This window comes from Lagenorhynchus albirostris, chromosome 13, assembly GCF_949774975.1.
Source record: "Lagenorhynchus albirostris chromosome 13, mLagAlb1.1, whole genome shotgun sequence".
NCBI classification, from domain to species: domain Eukaryota; kingdom Metazoa; phylum Chordata; class Mammalia; order Artiodactyla; family Delphinidae; genus Lagenorhynchus; species Lagenorhynchus albirostris.
This window is the reverse complement of record NC_083107.1, coordinates 29,856,428-29,879,868: the sequence shown is the minus strand read 5'-3', so window position 1 is coordinate 29,879,868 and position 23,441 is coordinate 29,856,428. Positions and strand designations below refer to the sequence as shown.

Here is a 23,441-nt window from a genome sequence, read left to right as displayed (position 1 = left end):
ACTTTATGCTTTTCAAAGTGATTTCACATTCATTGTTTCATTTGAATCTCGCCATATTAGTATCTTATTTGAGCCAAACAATTGCTCTTCAGATGAAAATCAAAAAGTTAAGTAACTTGCCTGAGGCCACCCAGCAAAATCAGCAATGTGGTTTCTACTAACCCAGTGTCTGCTAAAAAGAGTGCGAATCTGTTTTTGATTTCCCCCAATATTACGAAAATTTTCAAACATATAAAAAAATTGAATTATACAGTCAACCTTCATATACCCACCCACTAGATTCTACAATTAACATTTTACTATATTTGCTTTATTACATACCTATCCAACCCTTTCTCCATCTATCAATCCCTTTCATATTTTAATGCCTTTCAAAGTAAGTTACAGGTATCAGATAGACATGCATATTATTAACTAAAGTTTAATAGTTTTAATGCTTTTTAGAAAGGTAAATCTGCTTGTGATTTTGAAGTAGGGAAAAGCTTTGCTTTTCCTCCCTGACCCCAAAGAATGGTCTTTTTTTTTTTTTCCGCTGCGTTGGGTCTTCGTTGCTGCACGCGAGCTTTCTCTAGTTGCAGAGTGTGGGGGCTACTCATCGTTGTGATGCGCGGGCTTCGCATTGCGGTGGCTTCTCTCGTTGCGGAGCATGGGCTCTAGGCGTGTGGGCTTCAGTAGTTGCAGCACGCGGGCTCAGCAGCGGTGGTGCACGGGCTTAGTTGCTCTGCGGCATGTGGGATCTTCCCGGACCCGGGCTCGAACTTGCATTGGCAGGCGGATTCCATTCATTCATTCATTCATTTATTCATTTATCTATGGCTGCGTTGGGTCTTCGTTGCTGCGCACGGGCTTTCTCTGGTTGCGGTGAGCGGGCGCTACTCTCCGTTGCGGCGTGCGGGTTTCTCATTGTGGTGGCTTCTCTTGCTGGGGACACGGGTTCGTGCCCCGGTCCGTGAGGATCCCACGTGCCGCGGAGCGGCTGGGCCCGTGAGCCATGGCCGCTGAGCCTGCGCGTCCGGAGCCTGTGCTCCGCAACGGGAGAGGCCACAACACTGAGGCCGCGTACCGCAAAAAAAAACCACAACAAAACCCTTGTCCCCTGCATTGGCAGGCAGATTCTTAACCACTGTGCCACCAGGGAAGTCCCAAGAATGGTCTTGATAAAAGACTCTCCCTTCACGTCTTCTATAGTCCACTGATTAACAAACTGGAAAGTACAAATAAAAAAAGCCTAAGAAGGCCCACCTTCTCATTGACTATGAACTAATCCCCCAACTGTAATATCTGCTGAGTGAATAAAGCTTTGTGAAATTTGATTTACAGCAGGGTTCTGCACCGTGGCACTACAGACATGTAGGGCTGCGTAACTCTTTGTTGCAGGGGGCTATCCTATGCATCACAGGATGTTTAGTAGCATCCCGGGTCTCCACCATCAGATGCCAGTAGCAGTCAACACACTTTCCCCAAGTTGTAAAAAAACAAAAATGTCTCCAGATATTGCTAAACGTCCTCCTGGGGGCAAAATCACCTGTTAAAAACCACTGACCTAGAGACATTACCCTGTTTACACAGCATTTCCTTCTTAAGTCAATAAACTTCTTTGATAGGTATTGTCACTCAGCCAAACATGAGTTCTTAGGGGAAAATGTTGTTCCAAAGTCAATTATCTCTGTGACCAAGTCTTTTAACTTCTGAGCTTCAGATTGTTTTATATATAAATCAATTTTTTAAAAATCTTTTTATTTTTAATATTTATTTTATTTTATTTTGGTCGAGTCGGGTCTTTGTCGTGGCACATGGGATCTTCGTTGTGGCATGTGGGATCTTTCGTTGCGGCGCACGGGCTTCTCTCTCGTTATGGCGTTTTCTCTTTTCAAGTTGTGGCGCGGGCTCCAGAGTGCACGGGCTCTGTAGTTTGCGGCACAGCAGGCTCTCTAGTTGAGGCACACGAGTTCAGTAGTTGTGGCACGTGGGCTTAGTTGCCCTGTGGCATGTGGGATCTCAGTTCACTGACCAGGGATTGAAGCCACGTCCCCTGCATTGTAAGGCAGATTCTCTACCGCTGGACCACGAGGGAAGTCCATATAATTCAATTTTAAAATTACACTGATGATGATGATGTCATATTATCATTAAAGTGTAAAAACAGAACAACTTTGCTCATTAAGGGAGGAATTATTTGCCAGTTATAGTTTATTTTGTAAATAAATCATGTAGAGCCGCTGTGTTGTGCTGTGGGGAAGGGAGACGGATTTGTAGACCCCAGAGCGAGGTTCTGCCTACCTGAGGCCGCTGCTGTGCGGAGACCCCAGGGGAAACCACAGTCACCATGTCTGACCAGGAGGCAAAACCTTCAACTGAGGACTTGGGGGATAAGAAGGAAGGAGAATATATTAAACTCAAAGTCATCAGACAGGATAGCAGTGAGATTCACTTCAAAGTGAAAATGACAACACATCTCAAGAAACTCAAAGAATCATACTGTCAAAGACAGGGAGTTGCCATGAATTCACTCAGGTTTCTCTTTGAATTGCTGATAATAACACTCCAAAAGAACTGGGAATGGAGGAAGAAGATGTGATTGAAGTTTATCAGGAACAAGCAGGGGGTCGTTCAACGATTTAGATATTTTTTTCTTTTCCCTTAATCCTTTTTATTTTTAAAAATAGTTCGTTTGTAATGTGGTGTTCAAAACAGAATTGAAAACTGGCACCCCATCTCTTTAGAACATCTGGTAATTTGAATTCTAGTGCCCATTATTCGTTATTGTTTGTTTTCATTGTGCTGATTTTTGGTGATCAAACCTCAGCCCAGTTCATATTGCCCTCTCCTTTTTAAAAATTACATGTGTGCACAGAGAGCCCGCCTTTTCCAGGACTGTGCATTTACAGGCTTGTGATAAATAAGATTGACTAATGCGAGTGCTCATAATGACTTTCCAGTTGGCCCTGAAGTTCTAGCATGTGATCGCTTCACTCCTGGACTGTGACTTTCCGTGGGAGATGGAAGTTTTTCAGAGAACTGAACTGTGGAAAAATGACCTTTCCTTAACTTGAAGCTACTTTTAAAATCTGAGGGTCTGGACCAAAAGAAGAGGAACAGCAGGTTGGAGTCAAGGTGACAGAGGTGGTGAAAATAATGACTAACTCCAAAGATGGCTTCACTGAAGAGAAAGCATTTTAAGATGAAAGAAAAGTCTTGTCAGAAGATCCCAGAAAAGTTCTAATTTTCATTAGGAGTTAAAGTTATTCATGCAGAAGTGTATACAGCAGAGCGCTGCTCTTTTTGACTTTATTTATACTTTTTGGCCTGGGATATGGGTTTTAAATGGACATTGTCTGTACCAGCTTCATTAAAATAAATAAAATATTTGTAAAAAAAAAAAACCAAAAAAATAAATCATGTAAATCTATGATCTTTTCAAAAATGCAAATTGAAAAAAATGTTAAAAGACAAGTCATCTTACAAAATAACAGTGCAAAAGCAAACTAAAAAGCTAAAGACCCTTTTATGCCCCACTATTATCACTACCACTATCCCTACATGCCCCCCAAAATCCTCACTTTTCAAGAGTAAATACAGTTATTTGGCAGTAATACAGGCTGCCATATATCCATCAGATTATTTTCTTTATAAATAAATAAACACATATATGTATGAATGTGGGTTTTTGTTTTAATAAAAATTGAATTATATTATACTCATTGTTCTGAAGTTTGCCTTCTTAACATTTTTCCATAGATTTCTTCCCATGTCAGCACAAATGGCTTTAACACCATCTTTAGCTGCTGAACAGTAATCTGTAGTGTGAATAGACCATAGTTGAACCAGCTCTACCAGTGGGTTTTTTTTTTTGTTTTTTTTTTGTTTTTTTTTGTTTTTTTTTTACCAGTGGGTTTTTAGTTCTAGACAATGCTGCAATGAACATCCTAAACATTGACCTCAGTACATAGATGCAAATATTTCAGTAGAAAAGATTCTGAACATTGTTTTTAGTTTTCTTAATTTATTGGGTACAGAATAAGATTTTATTGGGAGAAAAAAGTTCTACTTCTAAAAATATTATCATCATTAAATATATCTTCTTCATCCTATCTCACTTTCTATACTCAAATACATTCCAGGCAGATAAAACATTCAACTACAAAAGATGGAACTGCTAACGCAGTAGAACAAAAAAAGGAGAGAATTTTTTTCTTAAAATATTTTTTAAGGATATCAGATTGAGGATGGTCTAAATGACACAAAACCCAGAATCCAGAAAATATTAAATCCAGAAATGATTAATTTTTCCTATTTATTTCAGTGGTTTTATTTTAAACTTCTTTTTTGAGGTATATTTTACATACAATAAAATTCACCCATTTTAAGTGTATAATTCAATAATATTTATAAAATTTATAGAGTTAGGTATCCATCCCTACAATTAAGTTTTAGAACACTTCCATCACCCCAGAAAGATCCCTCTTGCCTTCTGGAGTCAATCACCATGCCCACCCTTAGGCAATCACTAATCTACTTTCTGTCGCTATAGATTTACCTTTTCTGGACACTTCATATAGATGGAATCATACGATATGTAGTCTTTTATGTCTGCCTTCTTTCATTCAACATGATGTTTTCAAGGTGCAACCACATTGTAGCATATATCAGTACTGCATTCCTTTATACTGCTGAACAGTATTCCACTGTATAGTTATATCATTTTGTTTATCCATTTACCACCTTATAGATACTTGGATTGTTTCCACTTCAGGGCTATCACGAACACTGTTGAGAACATTAACATGCAAGTCTTTGTGTAGATAAATGTCTTCATTTCTCTTGGGTAGATACCTAGAATTAGAATTACTGGGTGGTAGGGTAAGTTTACGTACAAGATTTTAAGAAACCGCCAAACTGTTTTCCAAAGTGACTGTGCCATTATACATTTACATCAGCAACACATGAGGGTTCCTTTCTCCATTTCCTGGCCAACACCTGTTACTGTCTCCTTGGTTATAGCCATTTGCCTATAGTGGGTGTGAAGTGGTATCTCACTTGGTTTTTATTGCATTTCCCTAATGAATAATGATGTTGGCAAAATTTCACGTGCTTACTTAGCCATATGTCTATCTCTTTGGGGAAATAACTATTCAAATATTTGGCCCATTTAAAAATTATGACTCATTATATTTGCTTACATAAAAATGAAATTTTTCTGGATGGAAAAAGGTACCTTAAACTAAGTCCGAAGATGAAAACAAACTAAGCAACAAAAGCAGTGCAAGACTTGTATGATGAAAACTACAAACCATAATTGAAAGAAATTAAAGACCCAAAAAATGGAAAGACATCTTTTCATGTTCATGAACCAGAAGACTTGATATTGTTAAGAGGCACTATTCCTCAAATTGATCTACAGATACAATGTAATGTATCCCTATCAAAATCCCAGATACATTTTTTTGCAGAAATTGACAAGATGATTCTAAAATTCATAGGGAAATGCAAGGGACCCGGAAAAGCGAGAACAATCTTGAGAAAGAACAAAGTAGAAGGAGTTACACTTCCTGATTTCAAAATTTACTACAAAGCAAATTAAGACAATGTGGACAGAGAAGGACAAATACTGTATTACATCACTTATATGTAGGACCTAAAAAAGCCAAACTCATAGAAGCAGAATAGAATGGTGGTTGCCAGGGGACTAGGGGATTGGAGAAATGGGGAGATGTTAGTGAAAGGGTACAAACTCTTTTAGTTATAAGATGAATAAGTTTTGGGGATCTAATATACAGCATAGTTATTATAGTTAGCAATACTGCATTTATACTTGAAAGTTGCTAAGAGTAGATCTTACATGTTCTTACCACAAACAAGAAATGGTAATTATGTGATGTGATGGAAGCGTTAGTTAATGCTATGGTGGTAATCATTTTGCAATATAAGCATATCACACTTTAAACTTTACACAATGTTATATGTCAATTACATCTCAAAAAAGCTGGAGGAAAAAAAGACAATGTGACTTAGACATACAGATATACAAATCAGTGAAAGAGAACTGAGAGTTCAAAAGTGAACCCTCACATTTATGGTCAATTGATGTTCAACAAGGACACCAAGATCATTTAATGGGAAAATAACAGTCCTGTCAACAAATGGTGCTGGAACAACTGAATAGCCACCTGCAAAAAAATGAAGTTGGACCCCTGCCTCACACTGTATATAAAAATTAACAAAGTGGATCATAGACATCAGTGTAAGAGCTAAAACTCTTAGGAAGAAACACAGGCATAAATCTTCGTGACTGGGACTTCCTTGGTGATCCAGTGGGGAGGACTCCACGCTCCCAATGTGGGGGGCCCGAGTTCAAGCCCTGGTTGGGGAACTAGATCCTGCACGCATGCCACAACTGGGAGTTCGCATGCCACAACTAAAAACAGTGCCGCAACTAAAGGATTCCGCATGCCACAATGAAGACCCCGCATGCCGCACCTGACACCCAGCGCAGCCAAAATGTATAAACAAATTAAAAAAAAATTTTTTTAAATAAATAAATAAACAAATAAACCTCGAGACCTTGGATTAGGCAATGGTTTCTTAGATATAACAACAAAAGCATAAGTGACAAAAGAAAAAAAATAGAAAAATTGGTCTTCATCAAAATTAAAAACATTTGTGCTTCAAAGTACACATCAAGAAAGTGAAAAGATAGGGACTTCTCTGGTGGCACCGTGGTTAAGAATCTGCCTGCCAATGCAGGGGACTTGGGTTTGATCCCTGGTCTGAGAAGATCCCACATGCCGTGGAGCAACTAATCCCATAAGCCGCAACTACTGAGCACAAGCACCACAACTACTGAAGCCCGCACAGTCTAGGGCCCACATGCCACAACTACTGAGCCCGCGTGCTGCAACTACTGGAGCCTGCGTGCCTAGAGCCTATGCTCCGAAGCCTCCGCAATGAGAATCCTGTGCATTGCAACAAAGAGTAGCCCCCGCTCGCCACAACTAGAGAAAGCCCGCACACAGTAATGAAGACCTAATGCAACCAAAAAATAAATAAAATTTTAAAAAAAGAAAAGAAACTGAAAAGATAACCTATAGAATGGGAGAAAATATTTGCAAGTCATATATATGATAAGGGACTTATAAGTTAACAATAAAAAGACAAAGAACCCAATTTAAAAATGGGCCAATGAGACTCCCCCTCGCGAGAGCACCAGATTCACAACTAACTGCTGAACAATCATCGAAAGGAAGACACTGGAACTCACCATAAAAGATACTCCACATCCAAAGACAGAGGAGAAGCCACAGTGAGACGGTAGGAGGGGCACAATCACAATAAAATCAAATCCTGTAACTGCTGGGGGGGTGACTTACAAACTAGAGAACACTTATACCACAGAAGTCCACCCACTGGAGTGAAGGTTCTCAGCCCCACGTCAGGGTTCCCAACCAGGGGGTCTGGCAATGGGAGGAAGAATTCCTAGAGGATCAGACATTGAAGGCTAATGGGATTCAATTGCAGGACTTTGACAGGACTGCAGGAAACAGAAACTCCACTCTTGTAGGGCACACACAAAGTAGTGTGAGCTTCAGGACCCAGGGGAAGGAACAGTGACCCCATAAGAGACTGAACCAGACCTACCTGCTAGTGTTGGAGGGTCTCCTGCTGAGGCGGGAGGTGGCTGTGGCTCACTGTGAGGACAAGGACACTGGCAGCAGAAGTTCTGGGAAGTACTCCTTGGCGTGAGCCCTCCCAGAGTCCGCCATTAGCCCCACCAAAGAGCCTGGGTAGGCTCCAGTGTTGGGTCACCTCAGGCCAAACCAACCAACTGGGAGGGAACCCAGACCCACCTATTAGCAGACAAGCAGATTAAAGTTTTACTGAGCTCTGTCCACCAGAGCAACATCCAGATCTACCACCACCAGTCCCTCCCATCAGGAAACTTGCACAAGCCTCTTAGCTTCATCCAACATAGGGCAGATAGTAGAAGCAAGAAGAGCTACAATCCTGCCGCCTGTGGAACAAAACCCACATTCACAGAAATTCACAGACAAGATGAAAAGGCAGAGGGCTATGTACCAGATGAAGGAACAAGATAAAACCCCAGAAAAACAACTAATTGAAGTGGAGATAGGCAATCTTCCAGAAAAAGAATTCAGAATGATAGTGAAGATGATCCAGGACCTCGGAAAAAGAATGGACGCAAAGATCGAGAAGATGCAAGAAATGTTTAACAAAGACCTAGAAGAATTAAAGAACAGATACCAGAAGAATTAAAGAACAAACAGAGATGAAAAATACAATAACTGAAATGAAAAATACACTAGAAGGAATCAATAGCAGAATAACTGAGGCAGAAGAACGGATAAGTGACCTGGAAGACAGAATGGTGGAATTCACTGCCACGGAACAGAATAAAGAAAAAAGAATGAGAAGAAATGAAGACAGCCTAAGAGATCTCTGGGACAACATTAAACGCAACAACATTCGCATTATAGGGGTCCCAGAAGGAGAAGAGAGAGAGAAAGGACCCGAGAAAATATTTGAAGAGATGATAGTCAAAAACTTCCCTAACATGGGAAAGGAAATAGCCACCCAAGTCCAGGAAGTGCAGAGAGTACCAGGCAGGATAAATCCAAGGAGAAACACGCGGAGACACACAGTAATCAAATTGACAAATATTAAAGACAAAGAAAAATGATTGAAAGCAACAAGGGAAAAACAACAAATAACATACAAGGGAACTCCCATATGTTAACAGCTTATCTCTCAGCAGAAACTCTACAAGCCAGAAGGGAGTGGCATGATACATTTAAAGTGATGAAAGGGAAGAACCTACAACCAAGATTACTCTACCTGGCAAAGATCTCATTCAGATTTGACGGAAAAGCTAAGAGAATTCAGCACCACCAAACTAGCTCTACAACAAATGCTAAAGGAACTTCTCTAAGTGGGAAACACAAGAGAAGAAAAGGACCTACAAAAACAAACCCATAACAAGTAAGAAGATGGTAATAGGAACATACATATCAATAATTACCTTAAACGTGAATGGATTAAATGCTCCAACCAAAAGACACAGGCTCGCTGAATGGATACAAAATCAAGACCCATATATAAGCTGTCTACAAGAGACCCACCTCAGACCTAGGGACACATATAGACTGAAAGTGAGGAGATGGAAAAAGATATTCCATGCAAACGGAAATCAAAAAAAAGCTGGAGTAGCAATACTCATATCAGATAAAACAGACTTTAAAATAAAGAATGTTACAAGATGGGCTTCCCTGGTGGCACAGTGGTTGAGAGTCTGCCTGCTAATGCAGGGGACACGGGTTCGAGCCCTGGTCTGGGAGGATCCCACATGCCGCGGAGCAACTAGGCCCGTGAGCCACAACTACTGAGCCTGTGCGTCTGGAGCCTGTGCTCTGCAACAAGAGAGGCCGCGAGAGGCCTGTGCACCGCAATGAAGAGTGGCCCCCGCTTGCCACAACTAGAGAAAGCCCTCGCACAGAAACGAAGACCCCACAGCAAAAATTAATTAATTAATTAATAAACTCCTACCCCCAACATCTTTTTTAAAAAACAAAAAAGAATGTTACAAAAGACAAGGAAGGACACTACATAATGAATGATCAAGGGATCAATCCAAGAAGAAGATATAACAATTATAAATATATATGCACCCAACATAGGAGCACCTCAATACATAATGCAACAGCTAACAGCTATAAAAGAGGAAATCGACAGTAACATAATAATAGTGGGTAACTTTAACAGCTCACTTACACCAATGGACAGATCATCCAAACAGAAAATTAATAAGGAAACACAATCTTTAAATGATACAATAGACCAGATAGATTTATTTGATATCTATAAGACATTCCATCCAAAAACAGCAGATTACAATTTCTTCTCAAGCGTGCACGGAACATTCTCCAGGATAGATCACATCTTGGGCCACAAATCAAGCCTCAGTAAATTTAAGAAAATTGAAATCATATCAAGCATCTTTTCTCACCACAACGCTATGAGATTAGAAATCAATTACAGGGAGAAAAACATAAAAAACATAAATACATGTAGGCTAAACAGTACATTCTAAATAACCAAGAGATCACTGAAGAAAACAAAGAGGAAATTAAAAAATACCTAGAGACAAATTACAACGAAAACACAAACATCCAAAACCTATGGGATGCAGCAAAAGCAGTTCTAAGAGTGAAGTTTATAGCAATACAAACCTACCTCAAGAAACAAGAAAAATCTCAAATAAACAATCTAACCTTACACCTAAAGGAACTAGAGAAAGAAGAACAAACAAAACCCAAAGTTAGTGGAAGGAAAGAAATCATAATGATCAGAGCAGAAATAAATGAAACAGAAACAAAGAAAACAATAGCAAGGATCAATAAAACTAAAAGTTGGTTTTTTGAGAAGATAAACAAAATCAATAAACCATTAACCAGACTCATCAAGAAAAAGAGGGAGAGGACTCAAATCAATAAAATTAGAAATGAAAAAAAGAAAAGTTACAACAGACACTGCAGAAATACAAAGCATCCTAAGAGACTACTACAAGCAACTCTATGCCAATAAAATGGACAACCTGGAAGAAATGGACAAATTCTTAGAAAGGCAAAATCTTCCAAGACTGAACCAGGAAGAAATAGAAAATATAAACAGACCAATCACAAGTAATGAAATTAAAACTGTGATTAAAAATATTCCAACAAACAAAAGTCCAGGACAAGATGCCTTCACAGGTGAATTTTAACAAACATTTAGAGAAGAACTAACACCCATCCTTCTCAAACTCTTCCAAAAAACTGCAGAGGAAGGAACACTCCCAGACTCATTCTATGAGGCCACCATCACCCTGATACCAAAACCAGACAAAGATACTATAAAAAAAGAAAATTACAGACCAATATCACTGATGAATATAGATGCAAAAATCCTCAACAAAATACTAGCAAACAGAATCCAACAGCACATTAAAAAGATCATACACCATGATCAAGTGGGATTTACCCCAGGGATTCAAGGATTCTTCAATATACACAAATCGATCAATGTGATAAACCATATTAACAAATTGAAGAATAAAAACCATATGATGATCTCAATAGATGCAGAAAAAGCTTTTGACAAAATTCAACACCCATTTATGATAAAATCTCTCCAGAAAGTGGGCATAGAGGGAACCTACCTCAACATTATAAAGGCCAGATATGACAAACCACAGAAAACATCATTCTCAATGGTGAAAAACTGAAACCATTTCCTCTAAGATGAGGAACAAGACAAGGATGTCCACTCTCACCACTGTTATTCAACACAGTTTTGGAAGTCCTAGCCACAGCAATCAGAGAAGAAAAAGAAATAAAAGGAATACAAATTGGAAAAGAAGAAGTAAAACTGTCACTGTTTGCAGATGACATGATACTATACATAGAGAATCCTAAAGATGCCACCAGAAAACTACTAGAGCTAATCAATGAATTTGGTAAAGTTGCAGGATACAAAATTAATGCACAGAAATCTCTTGCATTCCTATACATTAATGATGAAAAATCTGAAAGAGAAATTAAGGAAACACTCCCATTTACCATTGCAACAAAAAGAATAAAATACCTAGGAATAAACCTACCTAGGAAGACAAAAGACCTGTATGCAGAAAAGTATAAGACACTGATGAAAGAAATTAAAGATGATACAAACAGGTGGAGAGATATACCATGTTCTTGGATTGGAAGAATCAATATTGTGAAAATGACTATACTACCCAAATCAATCAACAGATTCAATGCAATCCCTATCAAATTACCAATGGTGTTTTATTTACAGAACTAGAACAAAATATCCTTTTTTTAACATCTTTATTGGAGTATAATTGCTTTACAGTGGTGTGTTAGTTTCTGCTTTATAACAAAGTGAATCAGCTATACATATACATATGTCCCCCTATCTCTTCCATCTTGCGTCTCCCTCCCTGCCACCCTCCCTATCCCACCCCTCTAGGTCATCACAAAGCACTGAGCTGATCTGCCTGTGCTATGCGGCTGCTTCCCACTAGCTATTTATTTTACGTTTGGTAATATATATATGTCCATGCCATTCTCTCACTTTGTCCCACCTTACCCTTCCTCCTCCCCATATCCTCAAGTCCATTCTCTAGTAGGTCTGTGTCTTAAAAAAAATCTTAAAATTTATATGGAGACACAAAAGACCCAGAATAGTTAAAGCAGTCTTGAGGGAAAAAAATGGAGCTGGAGGAATCAGACTCCCTGACTTTAGACTATACTACAAAGCTACAGTAATCAAGACAATATGGACTTCCCTGGTGGCACAGTGGTTAAGAATCCCCCTGCCAATGCAGGGGACATGGGTTTGAGCCCTGGTCCGGGAAGATCCCAGATGCCTCGGAGCAACTAAGCCCGTGAGCCACAACTACTGAGCCTGTGCTCTAGAGCCCGTGCTCCACAACGAGAAGCCACCGCAATGAGAAAGAGTAGCCCCCGCTCGCCACTACTAGAGAAAGCTGGTGTGCAGCAATGAAGATCCAACACAGTCAAAAATAAATAAACAAATGAATAAATTTTTTTAAAAAAGACAACATGGTACTGGCACAGAAAAAAGAAATATAGATCAATGGAACAGGATAAAAAGCCCAGAGATAAAACCATGCACCTATGGTCAACTAATCTATAACAAAAGAGGCAAGGATATACAATGGAGAAAAGACAGCCTCTTCAATAAGTGGTGCTGGGAAAACTGGACAGCTACATGTTAAAGAATGAAATTAGAACACTCCCTAACACCATACACAAAAGTAAACTCAAAATGGATTAGAGACCTAAATGTAAAACTGGACACTATAAAAAAAAAAAGAGGAAAACATAGGAAGAACACTCTTTGACATAAATCACAGCAAGATCTTTTTTCATCCACCTCCTAGAGTAATGGAAATAAAAACAAAAATAAATAAATGGGGTCTAATGAAAATTAAAAGCTTTTGCAAAGCAAAGGAAACTACAAACAAGATGAAAAGACAACCCTCAGAATGGGAGAAAATATTTGCAAGTGAATCAACAAAGGATTAATCTCCAAAATATATAAACAGCTCATGCAGCTCAATATTAAAAAAACAAACAACCCAATCCAAAAATGGGCAGAAGACCTAAATAGACATTTCTCCAAAGAAGACATACAGATGGCCAAGAAGCACATGAAAAGCTGCTCAACATCGCTAATTATTAGAGAAATGCAAATCAAAACTGCAATGAGGTATCACCTCACACCAGTTAGAATGGCCATCATCAGAAAATCTACAAACAACAAATGTTGGCGAGGGTGTGGAGAAAAGGGAACCCTCTTGCACTGTTGGTGGGAATGTAAATTGATACAGCCACTATGGGGAACAGTATGGAGGTTCCTTAAAAGACTAAAAATAGAATTACCATATGACCCAGCAGTCTCACTACTGGGCATATACCCAGAGAAAACCATAATTCAAAAAGACACATGCACTCCAGTGTTCATTGCAGCACTATTTACAATAGCCAGGTCATGGAAGCAACCTAAATGCCCAACGACAGATGAATGGATAAAGAAGATGTGGTACATATATACAATGGAATATTACTCACCCACAGAAAGGAATGAAATTGGGTCATTTGTAGAGACACGGATGGATCTAGAGATTGTCATACAGAGTGAAGTAAGTCAGAAAGAGAAAAGCAAATATTGTATATTAATGCATATATGTGGAACCTACAAAAATGGTACAGATGAACCGGTTTGCAGGACAGAAATAGAGACACAGATGCAGAGAACAAACGTATGGACACCAAGGGGGGGAAGTGGCGGGGGTGGTGGTGGTAGTGTGATGAATTGGGCGACTGGGATTTACACGTATACAGTAATATGTATAAAATGGATAACTAACAAGAACCTGCTGTATAAAAAAATAAAATAAAATTCAAAAAAATAAAAATGGGCCAATGATCTGAATGGATACGTCTCCAAAGAAGATATACAGATAGCCAATAAACACACGAAAAGATATTCAATATCACGTCACTAAGGAAATGCAAATTAAAATGTCAGTGAGATGCCACTTCACAGCCACTAAGATGACTAAAAAAAAGATAGACAATAACCAGGGTATAGAAAAACTGGAACCTTCATACATTGTTGATGGTATTACAAAATGGTGCAGCCACTTTGGAAAATTGATCGTTCTTCAAAATGTCAGAGTTACCATATGACTCCCAAGAGAATCTTTATCTATATCTATCTATATCTATATTTATATCTATATATGCCCAATGGAATTGAAAACATACAAAAATTTGTACTGGTGTTCACTGTAGTAGTATTCATAAAAGTCAGAAAGTAGAATCAATCCAAATGTCCAACAACTGATGAATGGGTAAACAAAATATGATATATCCATACAATGAAATATTATTTGGCCATAAAAGGGAATGAAGTTCTGATACATGCTACAGCATGGATGAATGAGCCTTGATATATTAGGCTAAGTGAAAGAAGCCAGACATAAAAAGCCTTACCTTCCATTTAAATGAAAAATCTAGGATAAGCAAATGCACAGAGACAGAAAGAGGAGTGGTTGCTAGGGTTGAAAGGCGGGACTGGGAGTGACTGCCATTGAGTGTGATGTTTCTTTCTGGGGTAATGAAAGGTTGCACTACTCTGTGAATATACTAAAAATCGCTGAATTGTAACATTTTATAAGGGTGAATTTTATGTTATGTGATTTATGTTTCAATAAATCTGTCATTAAAAATAAAGGGAAAATATTTGGAACACAAATAACAAAGGGTTAATTTCCTAAAATAAGAATTTTTACAATAAGAAAAAAGCAAACCCACTAGAAAAAATGAGCAAAGTGCATAAAAAGACAGCTTATGAAAAAGAAAAAAAATGATTTTTTTGGCAATGTGGCTTGTGAGATATTTCCCCAACCAGCGATCAAACCCAGGCCCCCAGCAATGGAAGAACGGAGTCCTAGTCACTGGACTCCCAGGGAATTCCTGAAAAATGATTTTAAACGTCCAAAATTCAACCTTACAATAAGCAAGAGGCAAATGAAAACAAGACTTCAGCAAAGTGACACAAAAGGTAAATGTTATCACATGAGGATGTGGAGAAATAGGCACTGTACACTATTGTGGGCGTGTAAACTGCAATATCGTCTTTAAAGGGATGTAAATAAAATAAACTTAAAACACACTTTGACTTAGCAATTCCACTTTTAAGATTTCATGAGTTCTAGTCTCACATGAACACAAAATATGTACAGGGGTACTCCATGCAAGGCTGTCCATAACTGCACAAGAACAGAAGCAGCCTAAGAGCTAACTAAATAAATCATGGTGTAACCATACAATATGCTACTATAGAGCCCCTAAAACGAATCAGATTTATATGTATTGATAAGGAATAAATATCAAGATATACTGTGGAGTAAAAAAAGGTATAATACTTCGTGTATAATGTGATACTCTTGGTTTAAAAAAGAAAAAAGACAGGTGAGATACACACATACAGAATATGTTGCCTCAGAAGAAGGGACTGGGGAATTGAGAAATAGAAAGTGGGAAGGAGATATACATTTCACTGTTCCATACGATTTGAATTTTAAACTTGTACTAGTATCACTTATTACAGATTCTATATTGAAAGCATACATAAACAAGTAACACAATTTGTAAATGACAGGGATAGAGTAGGATTAGTTAGTTTAGAAATCCCACTAGGGGATTAAAGAGAGAAAGGGAATTTTAAGGGAGTTTGGGAGACTGATGTAAGCTAATGACGACTCAAGAAAAGAATCCAGTAACCTAGCAACAATCCACACTACCTTGAAGGAAGACCAGGTGCATCCAAGCACCAGACACACTCAAGCCACAAATCCTGGTAGTTACAACACAAGACAATAGATATGGGGTCTGAATCTTGTTACATGAAGTCAGGGAGTTAATGATCCTTGAAGAATAGCATTTCTGCATGTAGCCAAGACAGGAATATAGATGAAAGGGGAAAGAAACTAGGTGAGAGGGGACATTATACAAAAACTTGAGATGAATTACCATATCTTAGTATAATTTACCACCCTTTTGCTAATATACATATGATTTAAATAGCGCCAAGGCAGTCCGGGTTAGACCAGATAGGGTCAAAGGAGGAACCAATGATGTAAGCCTTGACGTCTGCCCAAGACTGAGGAAGAAGGTGGTGTTCTCCTCTCCCCACTTTCTCTTTGATTATAAAAATATAGCCCTCTTTGTTCTCAGGGCTGTGCTCCCCTGCTGTCCAGCTCGTATCTCTCACAAGCCTCCTATGCTAATAAACTCACTCTTCACCTGCCACTTTGCCTCACGCTGAATTCTCTGAGCTTCAGTAAGTCCTGACACCAGGTGAGCAGTTTCAACTAAAAGACAGTGGGTTCGAGTCCCCTCCTAAGTCAGGGATTGTGGGCTCAATTCCCAATGTGAGGTGCAGGGGGGTTGGAGTCCCGGTCTGAGTTTTGGTTGGGTCCCACCCAAGAAGGAGTGCAGTTTCATAAAGAACCTGTATTTTTGAATCCTGCCTAGGAAAGCGTCTCCTCTCCCTGGCAAGTTTACTCAACAGCCTCCTCAGATGGTGTAAACGGACTGGTGCTGGAAGAGCTACCCCACGAACATTCCCTGTAGTGCTGGGTTTTCAGCCCCGTACTATTCGGCTGTAGAGGTATATACAGTTTGGTGAATGCTGTTTAAGGCTTGTGAAGCACAGTAAGTGAAGAGAACGATCACCATAAATAAAACATAAACTTGCTAACGTTTACTGAGTACAAGTAAGCTTTTCCCATGCATTTACTCATGTATGCTCACCACGATCCTGTGAAGTAGGTATTATTTTATCTTAGAGATGAAGAAACTGGCTCAGAGAAAGTAGTGATTTGATTAATGTCCCTCAGCCGGCCTCTAGATAATCTAACGTGAGTTTGGAATCTGCTGGATTCCGTCAAACCACAAGTGAGAGGAAGGGGCAGGACTAGAAGCCAGGACTCTCAACTCCAGGTCCAGGGTGCTTCCATTGCCCCGCACTGCCTCGGAAGAGTGGAGAAAGGCCCCCGGGGCCACGCAGACAAGACCCCTGTCATCCGGCCTGCGGGACCCGCACCTCCCACCTGGCTTCCGGGATGCGGCCAGCCCCCGGACGCACCCACCCGGGGACCTGCTTCCCGGCATCCTCCCCGCGCGACCGCTCACTTCCGGTCCTAAGTAGGCCCAAGCAGAAGCATCACCTGCCTGGCACCCTGCTCTTGGGAAACGCTATCCGCCGGGATTCCCAGCTCTACGCCCTTGTCCCATTGCCGCCCCCGCCTTCTGTCAACACAGCCCCCTTACCTGCCCTGCGCCCCCCACCCCGCCGTCCCAGGCCCCCAGCTGATGACCGCCCTCACCTCCTCTCTCTTCGCCTGCCACGGCCTTTTACAAACGCGGCCAAACTGTTCGCTGTAACGACAGTCGTTATTGGTCAGAGCCGCCCACGCGCGGCGAGAGCCCGCCCACCTCAGCTAGCGTTGTCTGACGGGAGTTGTAGTTTCCTCCTCCTGGAGGCGGCTGACAATTGGGGAATCCCGTGGTGGAATCTGCGCCTACCTGGCGGCAGTACTACTTAGGTGCTTTGCTGTGGAAAGAGTGCTTCTGGCCAACCCTGCTGGTACTGGAAGGCACAGACAACTCTAGGGCTGGTCATGACTGTTTCAGGCCTGAGTGAGTCCTATTTCTGAGTAGAATTCCATTGGTCATTGATGCAAAAATCAACTTAGATTTTCTACATTATTAGCAGATGCCGGCTGCAATTTAGTGTTTTGTCAAGGGGGTCTTGTCCACCAAAGTATTCGCTGCTTCTATCACTTGTGTGTTTGCATCAAGTTATTTTTTTCTCCCTTAATTATACTCTGACATATTACTTGAACGTTTTCCCGTTTAAGGCGTCGGAATTGGGTTCTGGTATGACCTAGTTTTGGTCCTTGGAATCGCACAGAATAAGTCTAATAAATAAGTCTAATCAAATAAATAAATTTGTGCTCCTGAGTACAAATGTGTTAAGGGTGAGGCCTGTGTGTGTGTGTGTGTGTGTGTGTGTGTGTTGGAAAACTCTGGAATGAGATTTCCTGCACCTTTAGCTTTCATCCTGATACTTATTAGTGGTGGCACTGTGGGCCGGTTGCCTGAGAACTGTCAACGGAAATAATAAAAATATTTAAAATAAAAAAAAAATGTGAGAGCTGTGAGTTTCAGTTTTATTCAGGGACTTACTTAGGACTATAGTCAGGGAGACAACCTCTCAGATAGCTTCGAGGAAGTGATCTGAAGAGGTATGGGGAGAGGTTAGTACATCTGTGATTTTGGAGAAGGGGTATGTGCAATCAAACACACAGCTTGGTAGAAGATTGCTGCTGGTCACAAGGCACAGATAATGATTTCAGTGTTTTTCTAAGTATGGGAAGATGCAAGAAACTGGGTTCATAAAATCTCCCGAAAATATCTATATGAAGTCCTATTCTGCCAGTTTTCCCAGAGCATGGAGTGCCCCATTTCTGATCTCCACCCTGAACTCCTTTCAGGGTGTGTTGAAGGTCAGTGACTGCACTGGCTAATGACTTAATCCTTGTTGAGCCAGAAGGTGAGTGACATTCTTTAGCTGGTAGAACCGTAGTCTTCTCAACTGTTAATGAGAGAAGTGGTCCCTTTCATGATTAAGGTTTGCTATGTTGTTTCTTAAACTGGAGGTAGGGGGAGAAGGGCACATTTCTTTCCAGGAAATTTTTCCAATTTTGTCTTTCCATTTCAATTATAAGGTTTTAAATGATCATCAGTATATCCTGTATCATCTAGATGATCACCTAGTAATACTGTGGGGTTTCAATGCCTGGTTGTGTTTATGATTGTATTAGTACCAAGTGATTATCTAAAGCAGTTGTTCTCAACTGGGAGCACTGCTACACATCTAGTAGATGCCATGGAAGATCCTGCAATGCACAGGACAGCCCTTACAACAAAGAATTATCTGGACCAAAATGTCAGTAGTGCCACAATTGAGAGACCCTGTTGTAAAGAGTGTTTAAATGTTTTTCAGTGGAATTGCCCAAATGTGTCCTAAGAGATCTGTGGGTTTTCTGCTGAGACACATTATCTGTTCCAGCCAGAAAGGAAGCTATCAAGCAACCCCATTCTAAAAGAGGTTTCTTTCTTCCAAGCCAGACACTCAGGGTTCTTCCATTCCTTCTTCAAAGAAGGGTCTTTGAAGAAACATTGCCATCTTCGAAGTCCTTTCTGAGCCCTCTTCTCATAAATAGGATTCTCAGAATTGCACAATATTCTCAAGTTATGGTTCATTATGGTATGTTAATTTTCAGTATGTTAATATTTTTTACCCAGTCACTTTACTTAATTCTCTCATTGTTTTTTTTTTAATATATATAGACTATTTTTTTAAAGTTTATTTTTGTCCGCGTCGGGTCTCAGTTGCAGCACGCAGGCTCTCTAGTGGCGCACAGGCTCCAGAGTGTGCGGGCTCTGTAGTTTGTGGTGTGTGGGCTCAGTTGCCCCGTGGCATGTGGGATCTTAGTTCCCCAACCAGGGATCAAACCCACATCCCCTGCATTGGAAGGCGGATTCTTAACCACTGGACCACCAGGGAAGTCCCTGCCCATTAATTTCTAACTTTCTTTTCTAATATAAGCATTTAAGGATATACATTACTTTCAAAGGGCCATTTTATTTGCATTCCACAAATTTTGATAGACAATATTTTTATTTTCTTTAAATTTTAAATAATTTAAAATTTTCACTATGGCGTCTTCTTTGACTCATAAGTTATTTATACATGCGTTTTCGTAATTGATTTCTAACCTAACTTCTTTATGGTCAGAAAACATGATAGGCTACTTTTTTTGATCTCATAGAAACTCTGCTTTATTTATTTATTTGTTAATAGATGAATAATAGCTTCTGATATTTAAAGACATTTCCAATAAAAAGAATTTGTGTGGTATTGGCACATTAGAACAATTATTCACAGTTCTTTGATTTTTGCCAATTGGCAATAATTATTCTTCAACTTCCCTTACCCTTCTAACTCCTGTGACCTTTAAAAACCAATATTTTCTTAAGTATTCCATGTGTGCTTGAGAACAGATGTGTATATATTTTCTTTGCTATTAATTTGGCTACATCAGCTTCATTTAGGGCTTCCTGGTATATATCTTTCTGCATACTTTTGTTTTAGATGTTGCTTCTAAGCAGTGCATCTAGATTTTAAAAATCCAATTAGACAATCTCTTTTATTAGCTTAGTACATGTATTATGCTTGTTAATTCATTTGGAATTATTTCTACCATCTAAGATTGGTTTGTCTGGCTTTCTCTGTTTCTTCTTTTGCCTTCTTTTGGATTTTTTTGTTACCTCCTCTTTTGGGAAGTTATATGCTCTATTTTTATTATTTTAGTGACGATCCTTTACATTTTAACTCAAGGCCAAAGCTAATACATTTTTCTGCTATTCTCCTGAAAAAAAATACAGTGATCTTAGAACACTTTAACCACCTCCTGTCATATATATTATTATTATCCAGTATTTTATTTTAGTTCTCCCTTATAAGAAGGCACTATTATTGTTGCTTTAGATTAAACTACATATGTATAAATTTCTTTGCTTACCATTTCTTTTTGCAGCTCAGACGTTTGTTTGGGGATTTTTTTCTACCTGAAATATACGCTTTAGAAGTTCATTTAGTATTGGATTTATTGTTGGCAAATTCTCTTGGCTTTTCTTTTTCTATTTCATCCTCATTCTTGTATGATTGCTTTAAGTTGGTTGTTTCTTTCAGCACATTGAAGATACCCCTCTGAATTCTGGCCCATCGTCTTGCTGTTGAAACATTTGATGTCAATCTAATTGTCATATCATTGTAGTAGTCTTTTTTCTCCCCCTCTCTGCTGCTTTTAAAATCTCTCTGTCTTTGATAATCTGCAATTTGACTATATATGTAAGCATGGACTTCATTTTATTTATCTTCCTTGGGATTCATTGTGGATCTTGTCTGAGAATTCCTACCCTTCAATAATTCGGGAAAATTCTCAGCCCTATCTCTTCGAATACTTCCCATCCCAAATTGTTTTCTCTCTTTATGGAACTCCAGTTTAAATATATTTTAGATTTCCCATTCTATTCTCCATGCTCTCTTCATATTTTCTACCTCTTTGTCTCTGCACTGTTGTACTGTTCCAATTCACAGATGTCTTCAGCTGTATCTAATTTGGTTTTGCCAGTCCACTGAATTTTTAATTTTAGCTTTTGTGTTTTTAATTTCTACAGGATCTATTAGTTTCTTTAAAAATTCTGCCTAATCATTCAATAGTCACTTCTTGCTCATATTTTTACTGCATCTTTTACTTCTAAAGACATATCACATATTCAACATGTGATTATTATAATGTCTTAAAGTCCTTGGAGGTCAAATGGACAAAGGATACAGACAGGTCACAGAAAAGAAACACAAACAGCCAACTATCATGGGAACAAATCACTAACTTTACTTACAATCAGGGAAATAAAAGAGATCATTTTACATGCATCAGATTGGCAAAAATAAAGGCTTAATAACAACCAGCACTGGTAAAAGTAGGGGGGCAAACGAGTGCTTTCGGACATTATTGGTTGGAGAGTAAAACGGTACAGCTTTTAAGAGCTGTACCATTATAACTGTACCATTATAAAGAGCTGTACGTTATAAAGTACCAATATAATTTGACAATATATATCATACAGTTTTTGCAATTTACATTCTTTAATCCATCATTCAATTGAGTATCCTAGAGAAACAGTACACACATGCACACAAACGCATTCTTTAACTGTTGTTCCGATTTTCTATGTAAAACGGAGATGAATGTTTTTTGTTGTGTATTTCCGAATGAAGAGTGGGGTTGTTTTTTTGGTGGTCATTTACTTATCTTTGTGATTTATTCATAGTTTATTGTATTGAGATTTTTAAAAATTGCTTTTTTAAACCCACCTCCTCTTTCCTCTCTCCTTCCGTCTATAGCCCACTTAATCGGGAAGGCAGAGGCTGCACTAGTTAACTATCCCCACCTCCCACTCCTTTACAGTCCACATTTTGCTCCTACTACTTCACTGAAAATGATTTTTTTTTTTTTTTTTTTTGCGGTACGCAGGCCTCTCACTGTTGTGGCCTCTCCCGCTGCGGAGCACAGGCTCTGGACGCGCGCTCAGCGGCCATGGCTCACGGGCCCAGCCGCTCCGCGGCATGTGGGATCTTCCCAAACCGGGACACGAACACGTGTCCCCTGCATTGGCAGGCGGACTCTCAACCACTGCGCCACCAGGGAAGCCCAAAATGCTCATTTTTAAAGTCACTAATTACTTCCTCATTGCTAAATCCAGTGGACTTTTTTTCACAACTTGTATTTTTCCCCTCTGCCAAATTTGACTCACTACTCCTTGAATGTTTTCCTCCTTGATTTCTGCAACATCGTGGACCCTCAGTATTTCTCCCACCTGTCTGGCAGCTCTTTGTCATTCTCCTTTGCAAGCTTCTCTGTCTCTGTCCCCTTCAATACTGATAGACTTAAGAGTTCTGTCCTCAGTCCTCTTCTCACTCTAGTGTCTCTCTGGGTGATTGCCACTCTATGGGTTGAACTACCACCTAAATGCTGATGACTCCCATCTCTATTTCAGCCTGGACCTCCCTTCCAAATTCCATATCATTACCTACTGGCTATTTCTACCTGAATGTCACACATGTCCAAGCACCACATTTTGAAAGGCAGACCTCATTAGCTTTCATCTTCTGCCCTGTAACTAGCATCTATCCTTACTCACCCCCGCAAACTGCGCTTCTTCCTTTTCCTACCCCAGTAACTAGTCCCAACCATCCATCTAATTGCTCATGCCAGGAACCTGGAAGACATCTTGACTAAAAACAAATTAGATCAATGGCTCCCTAGGACCTTTAAGATAAAAAAAAGTTCAAATTACTTGGCATGGCATAAAGAATTGGCCCTGGTTTGGTCCTTTAGTTTTAGCTCTTATCACCTTATACCCAGTACTCTAGCTGGTAGTACTATCAGCACATGGTAGAAATCCATTTGGTTAAAACAAGATTGAGATAAATTGATTGATTGATTTACTACCTACTGGGTATATACAGCACTGAAGGAAAGTCACCAGCTTTTAGTGGGCAACACAGGTTTTAACGATATAATCGCACAAATACATAATTTAAAATGATGACAAATACTATAAAGGAAAAGTAAACATAACATGGCTTGAGAGGCTACTGATTTAGATTGTGGGTAAAGAAAGGAAGGCATTTTAGAGGAAGGGACATTTAGGTGG

At 39.5% G+C, this 23,441-nt stretch overlaps 1 protein-coding gene and 1 pseudogene across 6 annotated transcripts in view; one reads left to right on the top strand and one right to left on the bottom strand.

Moving 5' to 3' along the window:
• C13H2orf42 (chromosome 13 C2orf42 homolog) overlaps window positions 1-17,512 on the bottom strand; it is a 42,194-nt gene extending 24,682 nt beyond the window's left edge. For 4 of the 6 annotated variants that reach the window (XM_060168692.1, XM_060168696.1, XM_060168697.1 and 1 more), the window contains exon 1: window positions 4,538-4,871. The gene's annotated coding sequence lies outside the window, so the exon portion shown is untranslated. Of the gene's footprint in view, window positions 1-4,537; window positions 4,872-7,635; window positions 7,723-17,476 lie in introns of those variants that run through there. The other 2 variants (XM_060168694.1, XM_060168693.1) reach the window with 2 other exon arrangements.
• LOC132531354 (small ubiquitin-related modifier 1-like) lies at window positions 2,222-2,632 on the top strand (annotated as a pseudogene).
• Window positions 17,513-23,441: the final 5,929 nt, after the last annotated feature.